We start from the raw sequence: 6142 nt of genomic DNA on the forward strand, positions 1-6142 counted from the left end.
AGGCTGGAACCTGCATAATTTTCCATTAATGATCCAATTTACTCTATGTGAATGTCACCTCTTGTCTGTATCCACAGCAGCTTCTGCCTGGGAAGACTTCACATTTTGTTCATGACTGGGGATCATAGCGGGCACGACTATGAAGACAGCTGTAGAAAAATGAAGTAATGGGCCTCTGATATGCCTAATGGCCTCAACAGCATTGAAAGTTAATGTGCTTAATGCTCATCTCATTCATAGTTGCCCTTGCATTATGATGGAAAGACCATGCATTATGCTGAGATAAAAATGGTCCAAATGTCACTGCAAGTACAGAGAAGGAGAGAGAGATAGCACAGCAGCAATATAAAATTTCAACTCAAACTCATCTTTAGAGGAGAGAATTACATTATATGAGGAAAAGGCAGCCAACCAAGAGACTGTCGCTGGCTTAAGGGAATTTAGCTCATGTGTGGAAGGGAAGACATCCTGAAAGGCTGTGCGGAGTCAGTGATCTGTGATGCTCCTGACAAACGGACTTTTCACTGGGGAGATCACTTTTTCCTCTAGTAGGTACAGGGTTTTCTCCTCTGGTAGGGCTGTGTTTCAGACCTTTCCAGAACTCCCCTTCTTTGTTCTATCCCATATTCTTAGGGAACTAGTGGTCGTGAGTTAATTAGATTAATAAATTCAGATCCTACTTCATGAATTAGCCCTATGTGAGAAGATATTTCAGGTGGGGCTCTTTCGAGGAAAGCCTCATGGATCATGAAGAGTTGGTGGCCCCTTTAGGACCCTCGATATTTAGGCCAACTCCAGAGGGACTGCAGAGGGACACAGGGAGGTCCTGGAGAAACAACTAATAATGAGGTTTTAAAATCCGAAGACAAACTTTCCGGCAACATTGGGGCCTCTTTTGCAGAATCCACCACCTCAGCCCTCAAAGAACCCTAGTGGGAGGAGGATGATCTTTCCGTCTCCTTCAGGGATCTGAACAGGTTAGAGGCCCAGGCACAACACTGAAGAGATGTCCGCACCCACATGTTCGCTGCAGCATTATCCACAACAGCTAAGCCATAGAATCAAACTCAGTGTCTTTCGATGGATGAATGGCCAAAGGAAATGTGATACCCACACAAAAACCAAATTTTATCTGCCATTTGTAACAGCTTGGGTGGGCCTTGAGGGCATTATGCTAAGTAAGATAAGTCAGACAAATACTGTGTGTTCTCACTTATATGTGCAACCTAAAAAAGCTTAACTCAGAAACCAAGAGAACAGTAGTTCCCAGGAGGGGGGAGGGGGGGAGGTGGGGGAGGTGGGGAGGTGGTGGTCAAAGGATATGAACTCCCAGCCATGAGACGGATGAGCTCTGGGGATCTAAGGTACAGCATGCTGACCACATCAACAACACTGCATAGAGACCGGGAAATTATTAAGAGTGTAGACCTTAAATGTTATCACCACACACACACAGATAGAGTAATGAGATGAACTGATGGAAGGGTTAATAACTAAGTTTATTTGGAGAATCAGTTTTCAGCATACCCGTATTAAATTCTCACATTGTACACCTTAAATTTACCTATGTTATATGTTGTTAATATCTCAGTAAAACTGGAAAAAGTAGTTTGATTTGATATATTATGGTAGAAATGATTTCTAAAGGTGAATAATTTTATATATCATTGAAATGTTCTTTTCCACTCTGATAAAAATCAAAGTATAATGATCAGTTTTAAAAAAGAAGTCCTCAGAGTTATAGAAACCAACTATGGACACCAAGGAATTTTTCTACTTACTGATAACAGGCATCTGCACTGAACGAACCTCCGAAGGCTGGGTACAGAGATGCCAGCCGCCTGCCCAGCGCCAGCATCCAACATGGCTGCCACACTGCTGTGACTCAGCTTTGCAGGGGTCCCGCCTTTCATAGCACTGCAGAATATCCTTTCCTATCAATTCACACAGGGGATCATGATGTGTCCCAGAAAGAAGAACTTACCATTTTTTCCTCTCTTTTGAGTAATTACCAACAATGTATGTAATTATTAGAATTTGTGAAATATTCAGGTTTAAGCCTTAGCATATGTATTATACCTCTTGCCGGTTCAGTTCTGTAACATTACATCACAATTTCACTTTGGCCATAGCATCCTTTACTAAGCATTTGTGTTCACTCACAACTGCTCACTCCTGGGTCCTAAGAAAAGTATCCTGTATTGGTTGGCTTTTGAAGAAAGGCAGTTCAGAAATTTAAAAAGTTGGGGAATAAAGAAAATGATGAAAGCAGTGAGTCTTCTTAATGGTTCTGGGTAACCTGAAAAAGCCGTGCTACCACAGTCCCTCGGAGCTCAGACACTTCACTTCCGATGGATGACACTTCACTTCGGTGTGGTGCCCGACCACACCGAAACAACTGGTTTCACAACCACATCTGATCTCATCATGCATGTTTCCTTTGAAATGAGTTTATAAAATAAACTCTCCAGGTGAAAATAAAATTTTCTTTATTGACTTTATTTTTAAGTAGTTTGTTGATACTCTTTCCTTATCATTCAACTGGAGCACATATTTAAAAGGGGGAGATAGCCCTGACTGGTGTGGCTGAGTTGGGCATTGTCCTACAAAGCGAAGGACACCAGTTTCATTCCCTCAGGCCAAGTCCCCAGTTGGGGGTGTACAAGAGGCAACTGTCTCTCACCCTTTCTTTCTCTCACCTGTCCCTTCTCTCTAAAAATAAATAGTCTTTAAAAAAGAAGAGATTATTCTAAATTAGAGGACAGTTGATATTCTTTTCTACCAGCAACTATAAAAGGGGCTTCATTTTGTTGACAACTAGGAAAAAAGTCGCCTTCAATTTATAATTTAATAATGCTCTTACTTTTCTCAAAATAAAAGAGCAGATGAAACTTGGTGTAATGGCCCCTATTTTCTGACACCTAAAGTTACTAATCTAGATGTTTGAAGTTGTAGTTGCATAGATTTAAAATTTAGAGAGAGTTTTTCCATGACCAAAAATATGTGATTTAGTGAAGGGCAGCTAAGCCATGTTAAGAACAGCAATTCTTTCTTTATGTACCAAACACAAGTATATGTACTGTTTTAAAAGGCTATAATGAAGTGCAAACTGTAAAAGTGGAAAGACAAATGGGGAACATTTTACAACAATACTAGCTTTCTTTTAGAATCTTTAAATAAAATAGGTGGAAGTACTATGTGCCTGGTATTTTAATGTGTTATATTAGTCTCCCAATTGCCATATAAAGGAGGTATTATTGATTCCATCTTACACAGAGGAAAATCAAGGCCAAGAGTATGTAAGTAACCTTGTCAAGGTCCACAGTGTCACTAAGGATCAGGCTGGAACCCCAGCTCAAGCTCATTATCTTCCCACTACACCATGTTCCTGCTCATGGGAACAGCCACAGAAAAATAAACAAAACAACTATCTCTTGGTCACATATATTATATGAAATTAAAGGCAGAAAATTTATCAGCAGTTTCTACCCAGAAGAAAAATTGGTTTTGCCTGAGCTGTCTTTCATCTCTAAATGTCTATGCACCCTCCTTTTACCTGTCCATCACCATGTGAGGCATGTGGTGGTGCAGAAAGGCAATGCCCTTGGCCTTGTGGTGGTGCAGCAAAGCAATGCCCTTGACTGAAGAAGCTCAAAATATTAACAATGGCTGTGTTTAGACTAGAGTGAGACTTACTCTGCTTGTCTCTATTTCTACATTTTATAATAAGCATATACCTTTAAAAAATAAGATCATAAATGTATGTTTCTAATTTTTTAATTAAAAATGTCTGTTGGTGAAAAATAAAAGATTAAATAAACAATTGAAATGTAAAAATCTTTTGGGAAAGTCCACTGGCTATGAAAGCCCAACTTGTAGATATCCTCAAATGTCAACAATCCGGATTCACTTAGCTGTCATCACTTACATTTCATCTCTCTCACAGCCTTTGTATGTGCTTGCACGGGTCTTGTGAGGACACAAAACCATGCTCAGTTCTCATTTCTGGGTATCAAGGGCGCTTCTTGCTTAATCTTGTTGGCATTAACCTTCCTGCCCTTCCCAGTTCCTCATCTGCCTCCAGGGTTTTCCCAGAACAGTGATGGGTTGACAGTGATTATTTTTCCCTGTTTTGAAGTATTAGGTCAGATTATGTTCAGAAGTTCCAGAGTACACTCTTTCCTTAAACACACATATTTTTTCTCTTATTTCAAAAGTAATAAGGTTTTGGAAACCTTAGAAAAAGAAGTAAAGCAAAGAATGCAAAAAAACTACCTTGCCACATTTAATTTAATCAAAGATATTTTGTGCATTTTCATTTATTACTTCACCTAGTTAAGTGTGTGTATATGTGTGAGTGTGTGTGTGAATGATTCAGTCAAGATATAAAATGAAAACTTAAAATATGGTTTTATTTCACCATGATTGCTTTTAAAACACCCCTCTTTAATAGTTTGCATAAAGACAGCTCACTAGTAGTTACATAAAATAGCAAAACTAAAATTTGCCTCTTAGCTTCAATTACCTATCGTGAAGAGAGGTATTTTTCTTTCCTTGAGCTCCCTTTAATGGAGAAAATTAGAGCTTCCTTCCTCTCCGTCAATACATCCACCACCTCCAGGGCTGACTGGATGAGGGAGCTGCGGAATTCTCTGCACCTCTTCACCAGCTCCTCGCGTTGGAGGCGGTGACTTTCATGACTGGAGGGATGGGACAACCAAACAGGCTGTGAATTGGGCTGATGCCCAAGTGTCATAAGAAAAGGTGAAATAATGCCTTTTGTGACGTGGATGAACCTTGACAATATCATGCTGAGTGAAATAGGTCAGTCAGAAAAAAACTAAGAATTATATAATTTCACTCATATGTGGGGTAGAAAACTGAAACTCATAGACACAGACAACAGTATGGTGGTTAGCAGAGGGAAGGGGGAGTGGGGAGGTAATAAAGGGTAAAGGGGGTTAAACACCTATGTGCTGACAAAAGATGATTTGACCTTGGGTGGTGGGCTCACAATGCAACATGCAGATCATAGACATGTACACTTGAAACCTACATAATCTTATTGTCCAATAGTAGCCCAAATAAATTTAATTAAAAAATAAAGAAAGCAGGTCCACATCTCTATCTCCACCCTCTTTTATCTTCGCTTGTGGTTAGTGCAGCAGGAAGGGTACCTCCCGTCTGAGGTTCTCCTTCTCAGCTGCAGTGCGTGTGGCTGCATGGGTGGGGGCGCAGTGGGGGCGCTCGTGTGGTTAAGCCAGATTCATCTGGGGAAGCCACATTCTCCCTCCTGCTGCACAGCATTCTGGGTCCTCCCCTCTGTCGCCTCTGCGTACAGCAAAGGGGTTAGAACCCAGAGTAAGAAAGGAGTAGGATTAGTCGACATTCCAAATCCCAACGTTGTCCCCTATAGAATAACTCTATATTTTACAATGCACACCTGTTTTCTGGGGGCAGGAGTTGTGTGTGTGGTAAGTATACATTATTTCTCAGAATTTGAATTACAAGTAGACTTCTGTAAGTTGTGGAGAGACGTTTCATTCCTTTAGACTCCATAATTAAGCTTCCTAGAATAGCTCAGAAAACAAATTTGCAGTTATGTCAAAGCAAAGCTCTAACTTTAGTACAAAATTTAGCGAAATATAAGTTGAGTAAAGAGTCATTCAGATATACTCAGAAACCACCAACACATGCTCACTTAGATGAGAGCAACAGAGCAAATTTAATTTACTTCAAGTTAGTAGAGTTGTGTTTTAGTCAAGGGGTTGGCTAAGGCTCCGTTATGCCTTCTGTCTTCCTCATACCTCAGTGTTTCTAGAAACCATGAGGTACTCCCTGTACAGAACTGTGCAGGAACATACCATACCATTCTGCGACAGTAATTTCACATGTCAACTTGACCAGATCATGCCATGCCCAGATATCTGGCTAAATGTCATTTCCAGGTGTTTCTATGATGTTTCTGGAAGAAATTAGCATTTAAAATAGCAGATTCAGTAAAGTAGTTTGCTTTCTCCATTGTGGGTGGGCATCATCCAATCCATTGAGGACCTGAGTAGAACTAAAAGGTGGAGGAAGGAAGAAGTCACTTTTTCATCCCTGGTTGCTTGGGCTGGGACCTCAGTCTTCTCTTGCTTTC

Source organism: Artibeus jamaicensis, unplaced genomic scaffold (assembly GCF_021234435.1).
Source record: "Artibeus jamaicensis isolate MK-2021 breed Jamaican fruit bat unplaced genomic scaffold, CSHL_Jam_final contig_3176, whole genome shotgun sequence".
Lineage (NCBI taxonomy): Eukaryota > Metazoa > Chordata > Mammalia > Chiroptera > Phyllostomidae > Artibeus > Artibeus jamaicensis.